The 15,225-nt window shown below is 49.1% G+C and overlaps 1 pseudogene; it reads left to right on the top strand.

Moving 5' to 3' along the window:
* Window positions 1-7,393: 7,393 nt before the first annotated feature.
* LOC123040042 (uncharacterized) lies at window positions 7,394-13,542 on the top strand (annotated as a pseudogene).
* The last annotated feature ends 1,683 nt before the right edge of the window (window positions 13,543-15,225 follow it).

Genomic DNA, 15,225 nt, shown 5'->3' with positions numbered 1-15,225 from the left:
GCGGGCGCGGGTGGAGGGGGGACGGTGAGGGAGGTGGTCGGGTGCGGCGGGGGAAGCGAGCACGGTCGGGGACGGCGAGCACGGGGGAAGTGGTGGGAGGTGGTGGTCAGGCGCGGGTGAGACGAGGCAGGGGAGGGATTAGAGAGAAATGGAGATTGGGGATTTTAGTGTGGGGGGAGGCTTAGCAATGGCGCACCACCCAGGGATGCGCCATAAGTACATCCATAGCAATGGCGCACCACCGAGGGGTGCGCCATAAGTAATTTAATCTAGCGTGACTTGTCAGGTTATATACAACCTAACCCTATCTACAACAGACCCCGCCCACTAGCCCGATTGGTCAATACGCAGCACACACACCAAGAGGTCCTGGGTTCGATTCCCAGGCTCCCCAATATTTTTTATGCATTTTAAATCCTGTTTGATATTTATTTGTGTTTAAATATGTTCAAACTTGTTTAAATCATAACAGTAATATTTTTTTTATAAAAACAGTAATAACCCCCCCAGGGGTGCGGGGGGCCGGGTGCTCGTCGGCAGCGGTGGAGCGGGGGAGGGTTGCGGTGGGTCGTCGGCGGCGGTGGATCTAGCTAGCGGGGGAGGGTACGGGTGGGATCAAGATCGAGATGGAGGGGGAATCGAGATCGAGATAGAGGGGGATCGAGATCAAGTGTCCTCATGAATTCAAAAAGTGCCCATGAAATTTAAAAATATTCATGATATCAAAAAGTGCCCATGAAATACAATCGAGAAATGAAGACTACGATTTAAATACAATCGATCTTAGCTAGCTATCTGTTCACAATCTTCTTGCCCTTCTTTTTTGCAAATGGAGTTCTTCTGTGGAACGGACGTCCTTTAGGTAGGGTGGTCCTGCTTCTTCTTGTGGTGTGTGCTGCTACTTCATCGTCGTCGTCATGTTCGATCTTCGGGTCGCCGTACTTGTCGAAGTCTTGCTCATTGGCTACTCCATCCATTCCGATGGTCTTCCTTTTGCCTCTCCTTACGACAACATGACTGGGCTTTGACAGTCGGTAATGAAGAAGCATTGGTCCTCTTGGGAAGCCAGTACCCATGGCTTATTTTTCGTGGTGACGTTTGCGCCCGCGGTCTTGGATTTGGCTTTGGGTATAACCATGGTGGTGAAATACCGGTCTTTTTTTAGGACGCTCTTGGCCCATCTGACACGGAACATCGGGACCTTCTCTCCAGCGTAGCTCAGCTCCCAGATCTCCTCGATCCTTCCGTAGTATCTGTCCTTGTCGTTGCCGGTGTAGGATTCCATCGTTACCCCGGAGTTCTGATAACCATCGCTCTTCATGTCCTTGTCCTCGGTGTAGAATGTGTAGCCGTTGATATCGTACGCCTCATAGGTCATCAGGTTGTGCTCGGCGCCCTCTGACAAGGCGAATATGAGTTGTTCTTCCACGGAAGAATCCTCATGTAAAGGGTATGACAGAAACTTCTGCTTGAACCAACGCCTGAAACATGAGTTGTGCTCTTTGAGTATATCTCCGTCCGTCCTCTGTTGGCCTCGGTCATTGTACGTCTTCTCAATAAAGGTTTTGTGCTCTACCACCCAAGGATCGACCACGTCTATGTGTTGTAGAGCGACTAGGTTTGCTCTTTCAAAGTTGGCGAGTCGACCCTCGAAGTCGACATGCATTTCGCGGCGACCCTCACGGTGACCCCATCCAGCGAGCCTGCCGAGGTGCCTGTTGATGGGCAGACCAACGGGGTTCTCGATGCCTAGATAATTCGTGCAGTAGGAGATGCACTCTTCGGTCAGAAAGCCCCTGGCTATACTTCCCTCTGGACATGACATGTTGCGAACGTATCCTTTGATGACACCATTCATCCTTTCGAACGGCATCATGCTGTGCAGGAACATCGGCCCGAGTTGGATGATATCCTCCATGATATGGACCAGCAGATGCACCATAACATCGAAGAATGTGGGCGGGAAGTACATCTCAAGCTCGCATAGTATCACCACGATCTCTTCCTGTAGCCTTCTGAGTTGCCTCACGCCAATCGACTTCCGAGAGATGACGTCGAAAAAGTTGCATAGGCCAAATAGCGTTTCACGGACGTGCGCGTCCATGATCCCACGGATTGCAACTGGAAGTATCTGCGTCATCAGCACGTGACAGTCGTGAGACTTCATCCCGCTGAACTTCTGCTTTGCTGGGCCTAGGTATCTGCTTATCTTCCCCGCGTAACCGTAAGGAAGTTTTACTCCTAGGAGGCAGGTGAAAAACTGCTCGATCTCCTCCTGACTTAGAGTGAAGCACGCGGGAGGGTAGTCATTTCCGGTCTTCTTGGCCTTTTTTCCTTTGCGACGACTTTCTGTGTCCTGCTTCGCCTTATCATCATCATCATCATCATCATCATTAGCGTGAAGCTCCTTCCTGATGCCCATTGATTTCAAGTCTGCCCTTGCTTTCGGCCCATCTTTGGTCCTCTCTGGCATGTTGAGCAGGGTACCAAGCAGACTCCCGCACACTTTCTTCATGATATGCATAACATCAGGCTGTGAGGCACACGGTGGATCTTCCAGTACGACAAGTTCCAGAAAATAGACCTCGTTTTCCATACCTTCAGCAGCGGCTCTGGCGCCTTTCGCTTCTTTCCCGGCTCTGGTGCCTTTTGCTTCTTTCTCGGCAGTGGGCAGTCTTTCCAATTTTTCAACAGCTCGTCTATTTCCTCGCCGCTCCTCGTACACGGGCGTTTTCGGGGTTCGGTTTCACCATCGAACAGATCCTTGCGTTTCCTCCATGGGTCATCGTCGCGAAGCCACCTTCGATGTCCCATGAACACGGTTTTCGAAAACCCGGGATCTCTATCTAGCTGGCGATACGTTGTGTCATCCATGCACCTTACGCATCCAGAAAATCCATGGACTACCTGCCCCACGAGATATCCGTAACCGAGATAGTCATGCACCGTCGTGAGCAGTGCGGCTCTCATAGGGAAATATTCTTTCTCTGCGGCGTCCCACATATTGGCTGGCGTTTTCCACAGCGTGTCTAGCTCCTCCTTCAACAGCCCCAGATACAGATTGATGTCGTTCCCTGGTTGTTTCGGCCCTTCAATTAGCATACTCATGTGAATGTACTTCCTCTTCATCCACAACCAGGGGGGAAGGTTGTACATCCACACAAACACAGGCCAGGTGCTATGTGTGCTTCTCTGGCTACCAAACGGATTGACTCCATCGGTGCTCGCACCCAGCACGATGTTCCTTGGATCCTTCCCAAATTCTAGGTATTCGAAGTTCAACGCTTGCCACTGGCTCGCATCCTTAGGGTGACTCAGCATCTTGTCTTTTTTATTTATCTCCGGATCATTTCCGTCATCTTCCCGCTTCTTCTCCTCTCTATCCGCGTGCCAACGCAGGAGCTTTGCTACCTTAGGGTCCGAGAAATACCGTTGCAGACGAGGAGTGATCAGAAAGTACCACACCGATTTTCGAGGAGCTTTCTTCCTCTTCTTGTATCGAGTGACGCCGCACACCGAACATATGGTAGACTCCGCGTGCTCGTCCCGATAAATGATACAATTGTTCATGCACACATGGTATTTCACGTGCGTTAAATCCAGAGGACACACGATTTTCTTCGCCTCCTCGAAACTGGTCGGGCACTTGTTCCCCTTGGGAAGACGTTTGTGCCAGAATGACATGTTCTCGTCGAAGCATGCGTCGGTCATTTTGTGTTTTACCTTCATCTCCAGAGCCATGAGCGTTACTTTCAGGCGGGTATCCTCGGGCCTGCATCCTTCATACAATGGAGTAACCGCGTCTATCTCCAGTTGATCCAGCTTGGCTTTCTCTCGGGCAGCAGCTCTTGCGTTATCCGTCTGCTTGAGAAGCAGCTCTTGAATATGAGGGTCCTGCACCCAGCCTCCATCGTCGTCTGCTCCGGCATCTTCATCTTCATGATCATGCCCTTCGTCTTGATCTTCCTCATCATCATGTACGACATCTTCTACATGATGACTGTGTACAGCATCACCGTCGTGATCATGTCCTGGAGATTCTTCGTCTTCTCGCCCGCCCTCGCCACGGTGGTACTTGTCTTGTTGCCCTTCCTCATTTCTTGCCCGGCCCCGGCCATGGACGACTTCATAGTCATCTTCATCACCTTGCCACCGATAGCCATCCATGAAACCACGCAAGAGCAGGTGGTCCCGCACCTGCCTGGAATCCGGGTCCGCAATAAGGCTCTTCAGCTTGCATCTTCGACACGGACATCTTATCTCCGTCTCGTTCTTTTGAAGCATCTCGGCCTTCGCGGAGCTCAAAAACCTATTCACGATGCCTTCAGTCATCGTGCGGACCATGGTCGCCTGCGGGGTAGAGCAAAACGATATTTTAGAACCAAGAAAAAATTTGGCATGACCTTCCCTAAAAATAGGACCAAAAAGAATGCATAGTGCCAAAATTTTCGCCGAAACGGAAATGAATCAAAACATTCCGGCAAAATATTGGCAACTATCACATTTCAAATACCGGTACCTTCAAACACAAACATATATGCAACACCACAAACACATGCAACACCACAAACATACATAGATCTAGTTAGGCCACAAAAAGTGCATGTGCACGTTGTTGGAACGAGGTAGGGAGAAAAAAGGTAGATCTACATCATGAAGATAGCTTTCCCCTTACTTACCTATCAAAAAAGGTAATTTCACCACTTAATTTTGATGAATCTATGGTGGAAATGAGGTGAGGAGGAGGATGCAGCCGAAAGCTTGGAGAAGGAGGTGGAGAGAATGAAGTGGGGAAAATGAGTGGGTATGTGTGGGGATGTCCAAAATATCTTGTTGGGGTCCCAGGTTACTAATGGCGCACCATAAGGAAATGCGCCATTAGTAACCCTGGTTACTAATGGCGCACCTGCAGGTGATGCGCCATTAGAAGTTTTGCAAAAAAGTAAAAAATATAAATATATACACTAATGGCGCACCGTGTAATAGTGCGCCATTACTAGTTTAAACTAGTAAACTAGTAATGGCGCACTGTGAAACGGTGCACCATTAGTAGTTTTGCAAAAAAAGAATAAGAAAAAATTACAGTAATGGCGCACTCTCTGCCTGGTGCGCCATTACTAGTTAGAACTAGTAATGGCGCATTGTCGACCTGATACGCCGTTAGTATGTATGGAAAAATGGAAAAAAATTAATACTAGTGGCGCACCCTGTTTCTGGTGCGCCATTAGTGTCTTCCACACTAATGGCGCATCACCAACAGGTGCGCCATTAGTATATAGTAGTGGTGCACTACTTCCCTGGTGCGCCATTAGTATCAATCTTATTTATAGCCCTTTTCCTAGTAGTGCAAGATAGACTTCACTTCATTAATAACAACGGTTGGACATTTTTCAAAGAAAAGAATTGAACACTTTGAAGGGTTAATAACTTGCCCCGTCGATGTTGCATAAATGTTCAAGAAACCTTTCACCACTGAAGCCTGCTGAGTGGAAACTCGAAAGAACAGAAATGAATCATCCGCAAATAGCAGATGGGGTATAGGTGGTGCCCTCCGGCAAATTTTTACAGGTACTAAACCCTCCTGCACTATTGCCTTATTAACCAAAGCAGACAAGGCAGCAACAACAAATAAGAATAGAAACGGGGATAATGGATCATCTTGCCTGAGGCCTCTGGATGGAGAAAAAGATTTCAACAGCTTCCCATTGAACTTAATAGAGTGGACGCAAGCCATTACATGAGAAACCCAAAGTTGAGAGAAACCCCACTTAAGGAGGGCCTTCTCCAAAAGTCCCAATCAACACGGTCATAAGCTGGAAAGATCCAACTTATAATCACAGAAATCCGGAGCACCTTCCTGATATAATTAATGCACTCGAAGGCTAATACTGAATTATTAGAAATAAGTCGCCTTGGAATGAATGCACATTGATTTTCAGAAATGAGGTCACCCAAAAAAGGCAGGAGCTTATTAACCAAACACTTTGATGCCACCTTGTAGATCACATTACACGGGCTGATTGGTTGAAAGTCCTTCAAGCAAGCTGGGTGTGGCACCTTCTGGATCAACACAATCGCCGTGTCATTTACACTTGACGGCATAGACCCTGTTTCAAAAAAAATAATGCACAACAGGAATAACATCCTCTTTTAGGACTAGCCAGTCCCGCTGAAAAAACCGCGTCGAGAACCCATCAGGGCCCTGTGCTTTCAACGGCTCTATCTGGAATAGAGCATCAAAAATTTCATTCTCAGAAAAAGGCCTCAAGTTTACTATTTATATCATCAGTTACCTTGGGTATAATGTAGTCCAGAACCACCGCAGGTTATAGTGTAGGGTCCTTTGTATATAGTACCTCCTTAAATAGGAGGCGGCCACACGTCCATATCAGAGGGGATAGAACACCAAACTCCATCGTCTTTCTTCAGTCGTTGAATATAATTCCTTCGAGCCTGCCAAACTGCTCTCGTTTGACTTGGTTGAAGGAGGGGGAAAGAAACATATGCCTTGTTACTAGCCATCCTTACATATCAATCTGGTACCATCCGGTGACAGGATCATGGTAACCGTTAAAAAAAATCAATGAGAAGTGGTACAATGAAACATAGGCCTTGGTACTAGCCATCCTTACATATCAATCTGGTACCACCAGGTGATAGGATTATGATAACTGTTACAAAAAATCAATGAGAAGTGGTACAATGAAAATATACATTAAATCATTATTTATAAGTTGTCCCATGTTGGATGGTTAGACGGCAAGGCGGCCTGGCAGTGGCTTGCAATTATGCCGCTTTAGGTGTTTAGGCGTCGCTTAGGCATAGAGTGGTTAGTGCTCGTCTTAGATCGCCTTACCACGTTATAAACAATGCAAAAAATGTTCTAAAAAAGATTAGTAACGTAATACGGAGGAAAATATGAAGTACTCATGAAATCAAAATGAGAAGAAAGAAATAGAGAAGTGAAAAACAATTACTTCATATGGAAATGATACTACTCGTGAGAATTACGAGTCCGCTGCTGCGATCATGACTTCATGACCTCAGGAGACGACAGGTAGCAGCCGTCGCGAATGACGAGCAGAGCGACGGGAGGAGGATCGGTGGCGCTGGCAGGCGCGCGACGCAGCTCCGACGATCCCCGCCGTCGTTGGCCGACGTCACCAAACCGCCGGCCACCGTGCTCCTCGGCGTCGAGCCGTTTCACCATCTCTCTCCGTTAGGCTGGGCCAGGCTTCGGGCCTCCACACACTTATGCCGATTCCTTCTCGCCCGCAATTAATCTGGGCCGAGAACGGAACTACGGCCCACCTTAGTAATACTGCAGCCCACCAAAAAGAGAACGCGGGGCTCGCCTGCTCGGGCCCAACCAGGACTTCGTCGTTTACTCGCAGGAGTCGCAGTCTTCTCCATCCGGGAAACAAATCCCACCGACCTCGATAGATTGCCTCCTACCCCTCCCCTTCCCCACCTTCCGCCACCAGCCAGCCAGCTCCGGCCAAATCCCGATCGCGATGAACGCGTCGCAGTTCATGGACAAGCAGATCCTCGGGCTCGCGGCGGCGGGCGCGGCATCCTCGCCTCCCTCCGGTGGCAGCGGCGGCGGCGGCCAGCTGTTCGATCTGATGGGCCCCAACCCGCAAGAGGACGACGTGGTGGAGAGCCACGACCTCCACGCGCGCCGCGGCGCCAGTGCCACGGAGGAGGTGATGGTGCCCAGCTACGACTTCCAACCCATCCGCACCCCCGCCGCCGCCGTAGCCCCAGCGGCCCCTGCCCCGGCCGCGGCGAACGCTTGGGGGTCGCTCGACGCCAATGCCGCGTCCCCCAAACTTAAGGTAATACTACCTGGCCACCTTCAGTCCGGCACTGCTGTTCATAGATCTGTTCGTCGACACTAGTATTTGCTAGCTAGTGCTGGTCTGCTCGGTTGTAGAATTCCGTTGCGCCCATAAATCGAATCGATGTGGTTGCCCTTTTGGCACTATATATGATTCAGATAGAAAAGGGAAAAGTAGCCCTAGTAGTTGTGGTTCCGGTGCTTGTGGAAGCTGACGCATATCCATGACAGTATGTCATAGGTTTTTGTACGTACTTTTAGGATGATTGCAGATGCTGCTCTTGCAATGGCTCTACGTTTGCAACTTGTTGCTGATTGATGCTCTTTATGGTCGGCTGCTTACTCCTTCTCATAGTCTTATATGCCTCATATTGATGTACCTAAATCGTCTGATGTTCAACGAATACGGCATCACTTTAGTGGGGGTGTATATAGCTAACTAAATATGGTCTGCCACCTAATCAAGTTACGCAACTTTGCATTTGCGTGCGTGCTTAAGATGTTCCCCGTGCACTTTGGAAGAAAAATGGTAGTGGCACATCATGAATCCATGTCCTTTGGCGCAATTCCATGAGCTGCATTTATGGTAACTATGACAGAAGTGTGCATGTGTGTGATAGTTTTAATCATGGGTTAGAGAGATAGTTAGGCAGCAGCAAACAGTTATCTCCAGAACTGCAGGGATGGACCATTTGGCCATGTCCTTAATTATTCCACCAATCTTAGTGGGCAGTCCAGCTCCAGCATGTTCCATGTTATATTTGTGCATGCAAAGTTATTACTATGTTTTTCAACATTTTTCTTATGCGCACAGTGGTAGGGTGTGCAATATAATTGGCAACTGATTGAGTATAAGAATTAACACAGGCACACAGGGATCTTATGTACCCATTCACCGTATACTTCTGTAGCTGTATGTGATATTAATAACCAATCCAAGAGGTTTTTTAAATTCTTTAGTTGTTGTGATGCATGATTGTTATCACTTCATATCACCTCACTTTTTTCTCTTTCCTTGTGATATATATGTAATTAATATGCTTAATTTCTTTTACCATGCAAAGAGTGCTGCTATGATGGAGCCTCGTGTGCTGAAGAAAGTTAGTCATGAAGAAGAAAGGAGCAACTTCAATGCAGTCACTATAGCAGATATTGATCGCACCATGAAGAAATATGCTGATAACTTGCTACATGCAATGGAAGGTGTAAGCTCCAGACTTGCACAGCTGGAGGGCAGAACACACCATCTTGAGGACTCTGTTGGCGAGTTGAAGTTAACAGTTGGTAACTACAACGGCAGCACTGATGGAAAACTGAGGCAATTTGAGAACACACTGCGGGAGGTAAGCTTTATTCCAACTCCTCTCTGCAAGTGAATATCTTCCCTTGATTCCCTCCTCTCCTTGTTCTTTCTTTTATTGGTAGAGAAAGGATCATGCTTACCTTATCGCAATAACTTGCTTACTGGTTGGGATAATCAAGATGGAAAAGAACTTGGTTTATTATTGAGTAACAATAGTCTTTGTTTTTTCTTTAGCTCATCAATGTATGATGTTTGTCTTATTTAATATTTGATCCTATTTTTTGACTGAAGCTTGTTGGCTGATTTTGTATTTTGTATACAAATAGGAATGTACAGCTCTGAAATCTATTGATTATATACTCCCATCATGTCATAGTGGATTTTATTATTACTGGTCATTTGTCCAGCTAGCTCACATCTTGTTGATAGTTTGCAGTTTATTTGTCTATTTAAGGACTATATTTCATAATTGCCTATAATACATAAGTTTCATCATTAGTTTTCACTTTTGAGTTTCCTTCAGCTCCATTCAAGGGCACAATGGCATGGTGACAAGTGGAATTATTAATATGTTTGTGGCCCCTGTTGCATCTTGTGCATGCTAGTGCGCTTCATGTCTTTCTTCTGCCTTCTTCATCTAGTGTTTTTACATGCCTTCACCTAGTGTGTTGGTAGTTAATCATGAAGAATGTTTCGTACCTTCATATTGTGATGTGATTTTCTGAGACATTGTAGGAAGATTTCTTTTGGTGCTTATCGTACTAATTTGCTACCTGGACACATGTTTGTATTAATTTATTTTGTACTATCGCCAGTGTTTCTTCAGCAGCTAGATTAATTATGTATGCACTACTCGCAGGTTCAAGCAGGTGTGCAGATTTTGCGTGACAAGCAGGAAATTGTTGAGGCCCAGGTTCAACTTACGAAGCTTCAAGTGTCTAAAGCAGAGGATGTTAAGTCAGAAAATGCCAGTGCTGGGCAGGTGGACTCAAGGCAGCAGCCGCCTGCGCCCCAGCCAACTGTTCAACCACAACATCAGGCCTATCCTCCTTCCCAACCAACGGTACTGCCTGCCCTTCCTGCTCCAAATGCGCCCCCTCCACCAATGGTTAACAACCAACCTCCGCCGCAATTCCAAGGTCATTTACCGCATCCTCAAATGCAATCAGTCGCACCTGCTCCATCTGTGCCGACCATATCGCAGGAATCCTACTATCCCCCATCCACACAGACAACAGAGGCTGCACACCAGCAATATCAAGCACCACCAGCTTCGCAGCCACAAGCACCTCCAGCAGCACCACAACATTATCAGCACCCGCCTCAGTATGCTCCATATTCTCAACCTCCGCTGCCTGGAAGTGTTAACCCCCAAACTCCAGCCGCACCCTTGCCCCATCAGCCAGAAGAAGCAGCACCTTATGGGCCTCCTGCTCAGAGCTACCCACTGAATGTCCGCCCGCCGTCCCCTTACATGCCACCACCCAGTGGACCTGTTCCTCCTTTCTATGGGCCAAACCCTGGCATGTACGAGCCTCCAGCAGTCAGGCCTAACTCTGGTCCACCACCGCCCTACAGCGCTGGATACAAGCAGCAGGGAGGAGGCGGTTTTCCTGAGCAGTATGGATACAGCGGGTCTCCGTCTCACCGTGGTAATGCTGGAATGAACTCGCCTTCACCCTTTGCCCCCACTGGCCCCTCCTCGGCTGGAAGTGGCAACTACGGCAAGCTCCCTACAGCTCAAATACTGCCCCAAGCAGCGCCAGTGAGCTCTGCTCCGAGTGCCTCGTCCGGCAACAGGGTGGCGGTCGACGACGTGGTGGACAAGGTTTCAACGATGGGGTTCTCAAAGGAGCAAGTGAGGGCGACTGTGCGCAGGCTGACAGAGAACGGTCAGAATGTGGACCTGAACGTGGTGCTCGACAAGCTGATGAACGACAGTGATGCGCAGCCTGCCCAGAGAGGCTGGTTCGGGCGATAAAAGCCCAGCTGCTAGTCGTGGAGCAGCATGTGTATATGATCGATGAGCGAACACCTATGTAACCAATTCGTGCATTCACGAGGGATTTCTTATTTGTCAGGTTTCTCGTTTGCTGCTACCGTACAGTTAGTGTTAGCTCTTTTGTTAACTAGTGCCCTAGTGATTGCTATCCATTGTCAGTTTGACTAGTGTGTCTGCAAGTGTTATTGTCGTCAAGTACTATTGTTGATGACCTGTGAAACTAGCTCATGGCTGCCTTATCTTTCACGCATCTATACGACGGTGACCTCTCTAACCTCTTCGTGTGGCTGGCGACGTGTGATCACATTTGTCACGGAGTTTTGGCGACAGAGACAAATCGTTAGATCGCTGGCAATGAGCCGTGCACTTTCATCCGAAGTGCTTAGCTCTCGGCTCACCAGGACCACACCTATACGGTTGCAGTTCGCAGGCAACGAGGCCACTGTGCTAGTCACTCACTCACATGGCTTGGCGCCTCGCTACCGGCCGCTGGTCTGTCTGCGTGAGCTGCTGGCGGCATCGCTCCAAAGTCTGCTGCCACCCACCGAGGATCAGCCAACAGAAAACACCTCTTCTCATCCCGCCGTCCGCGCGTGTGCGTGCTCTGCTCGCACGCATGACATGCCTGCTCGTGCCGGCTGTCGCATGCGCTGCCCCCGCCCCCGCCGGACATAAAACCACCGGCCACGGTCGCCCGCAGCCCAAGATAAGGGTGACGCGTGGCGTGAGAAGCAAGGTGTCTGCTGCCAGGGCCGGAATGGACGGAGGTACGTCGGCGCCGCCGCCTGAGCCGGCCATCGCGCCGGACGCCGTCATCAACCTCGAGCTGTGCGTGTTCCCGTAACGTATTTCGTGCGCGATTGGGTAAGGTGTTCTCTATCTGACAACGTGCTTCGCCGCACTGCCGGTTTTGGTTCTGCGTGCGTGCAGCGGCGACCCGACCATGTACGAGGCGTTCTGGAGGGAGGTCGGGGAGCGGGCGGCGGTGGCGATCCCGGGGTGGTCGGGGATGAGCTACTTCTCCAATGCCCAGAGCCTCTGCTGGTTCCTCGACCCGGAGTTCGAGCGCGAGGTCCGCCGCGTCCACCGCCTCGTCGGCAACGCCGCCGTCGACGACGGCTACCACCTCGTGGTCGGCACCGGCGCCACCCAGCTCTTCCAGGCGGCCATGTACGCCCTGTCTCCCGCCGGCGCCCAATGGCCCGTCGGCGTCGTCTCGCCGGCGCCCTACTACTCGGTATTTAATCAAGATCAAACGATCCAAGTGCAAATTCAATTACATTCGTGGTGTGGTGTGGGGTGATTGCCTGACATGGTGTCATCTTGGACGTACGTCGTGGCGTGCCAGTCGTACCCGCCGCAGACGGACCTGCTGCTCTCGGGGTTCTACCGGTGGGCCGGCGACGCCAACGCGTTCGACGGCGACGGCCACATCGAGCTGGTCTGCTCGCCCAACAACCCGGACGGCGCCATCCGCGAGGCCGTCCTGAGCTCCGAGTCCGGCAAGGCGATCCACGACCTGGTATACTACTGACCTCAGTACACGCCCATCACCGGCGCCGCCGCCCACGACATCATGCTCTTCACCATGTCCAAGGTCACTGGCCACGCCGGCGCCAGGCTCGGGTGGGCGCTCGTCAAGGACCGCGACGTGGCCAAGAAGATGGTCTACTTCGTGGACCGGAGCACCATCGGCGTGTCCAAGGACTCGCAGCTCCGCGGCGCCAAGATCCTCGCCGTCGTCTCCGACGCCTACGGACCCGACGAGGAGGACGACACGCGGCTCCGGCTCTTCGACTTCGCGCGCCGTCGCATGGAGGAGCGCTGGCGGGCCCTGCGCGCCGCCGTGGCGGCCACCGGCGCCTTCAGCCTCCCGGAGGAGACCGCCGGCCACTGCAACTTCAGCAGGCAAACCGTGGCAGCTTACCCCGGTACTGTACATTAAACATATACTGAACATTCTTAATCCATGAACACGAATTCCGCCATTACTCCAGTTTGTTTAGTTCTTCTCACCCGGCTCGCAATCGGATGCAGCGTTCGCGTGGCTGCGCTGCGAGAAGGATGGCGTGGAGGACTGCGCCGAGTTCCTCCGCGGCCACGGCATCGTGGCGCGGGGAGGGGAGCAGTTCGGGGGAGACGCCAGGTGCGTCAGGGTCAACATGCTGGACAGGGACGGTGTGTTCGACGTGCTCATAGACCGCCTCTTCTCCATAACATGATTACCATGAGGATGCAAAGCCAGAGCTATCATGCGAACAGAATGCTTCGGATTAATTCGGAGAACAAAACGAAAACGAATGGAGTGGATTTCGATGGTCTCACCCGCTTATAATCTCTCTGTATATGGAACGACTGGTGCGAGTTTTGAAGTTTAAAATTTTCCTTGAGGCTTAACTCCCTAAAAATGTTTTGCTACTCCCTCCGTCTGATATTAACTGTTGCTAAAATGAGTGTATCTACACACTGAAACACGTCTAGATACACTCATTAAGAATAAGCTCGCATTCTAACTTGATCCCTAAAATTTAACTACTTTTCTTCATTAACTGGTTGTAGATCCTCATTTCCTTTTGCGAACTTAAACTCCTTTTAAACTATTTTTTGACATTAAAGTTCAAACGTTTGCCGTCAACGATGAAAACATTTAATACTATTTAATACTTCTATTTAATTTTTTTAGAAAATACGTACCAAGCACAATAGATAGACCAAATGAAACAAGTAGTCTAAAAAACAACAAATTATGATCAAAGAGTTATTCCCCAGAAGGCTGCCATTGGTGCTCGCTGAGGTATTGATTGTATAGTTGCACATGGGCTGCCAATGCACTTCAAAAGAACCTATGGATTGTATTGTTATTGCTTTGAGGAGTGACAAGTTCTTCAAAGGCCTCAAAATCCAAGTTCATCAGTTGAGAGAGACCTCTTTCGTTCTATATGATCATGTTGTGCAAGACCACACAGTGTGTTCCATGAATAATGTGAAAGCAAGCTTGTAACACAACGAGAAGCTCTCTCGATATAGTTTCTTATGGATTCGTGAGCCGCGTCAAAGTGAGCTTTCTTCTTGCCTCAATGGTCTAGATTGTCTTCACAAATATGGACCACGAGGGGTAGATGTCATATACAAGGTAGCTTTAATATGCAATGGTTTGTCTTTCCGCTACTTCTGCTTACCAGAATACAAGAGACACAAGTTTACATGTCATCATCATTTTGAAAGCTATGCCTACTAATATTTGGAAGTCGATGGTTAGCTCGTAATAATAGTGTCATAGTGTCATTGTATTTATCTTGCAAAATATTCATATTTCACTCTCTTGATAGTATTACGGAAACCCTCTCACAGTTTGCTCGAAAAAAAACCATATTTGGCTAGTATCTTTGTGTCTGCTTAGGAAAGACGGTGTTGGCCGGTGTCTACAATGTTTCTTTAGAGAGCTGGTGCCCTCAGCGTTGGGTGAAGAGTCAGTTGCTTTACCGACTCTAAAAACGAATACCAACAAAAATCAACTACAAAAACTAGGAAAACTACCTTGAATACATTTGACCTGACAAAAAGAAAAATAAGAGAAAGCACATACATATGAAACATTAAATTTATGTACTATTATTCATCGTTTGCTCTATGCTATCATATCACATCTATCATTTGCTCTTTGCTATCACAGTTTGCAAGTCTCGTACAAATATGCTCAAGCTTCATCTCTCTTCACACGAGCTTGACTTTCGTGCATTCCACAAACAAGTGCTTCCTGACTCGGCTATGGAATTGCACAAGAAACAAGCATCTCCTGATATTGGCGACATGACTATGCAAGCGCCCGAGAACTCGACGTCGGCAGGTGGGAAACTGCGGCGACGATGGATGACAATAAGGGCCAAGGCGAGACCCAGATCGCCCAACGCAAGTTACGAAACGGTCACCCTAGGAACGAACTCAGCTGTTCCTTGCTCTGTCACCCTAGAGACGGAGCAAAGAACTTCCCTGCGGCCGTGTCGTCTGGCCTGGTGTGCAGGCTTTTCCTCTGCAGTTGTACTCGAAGATGTACCCATCGATTATTCATCCTTGATCTGG

Source organism: Triticum aestivum, chromosome 1A (genome assembly GCF_018294505.1).
Source record: "Triticum aestivum cultivar Chinese Spring chromosome 1A, IWGSC CS RefSeq v2.1, whole genome shotgun sequence".
Classification (NCBI taxonomy): domain Eukaryota; kingdom Viridiplantae; phylum Streptophyta; class Magnoliopsida; order Poales; family Poaceae; genus Triticum; species Triticum aestivum.
The sequence above is the reverse complement of the archived record's forward strand: the minus strand, read 5'-3'. Positions and strand labels throughout refer to the sequence as shown.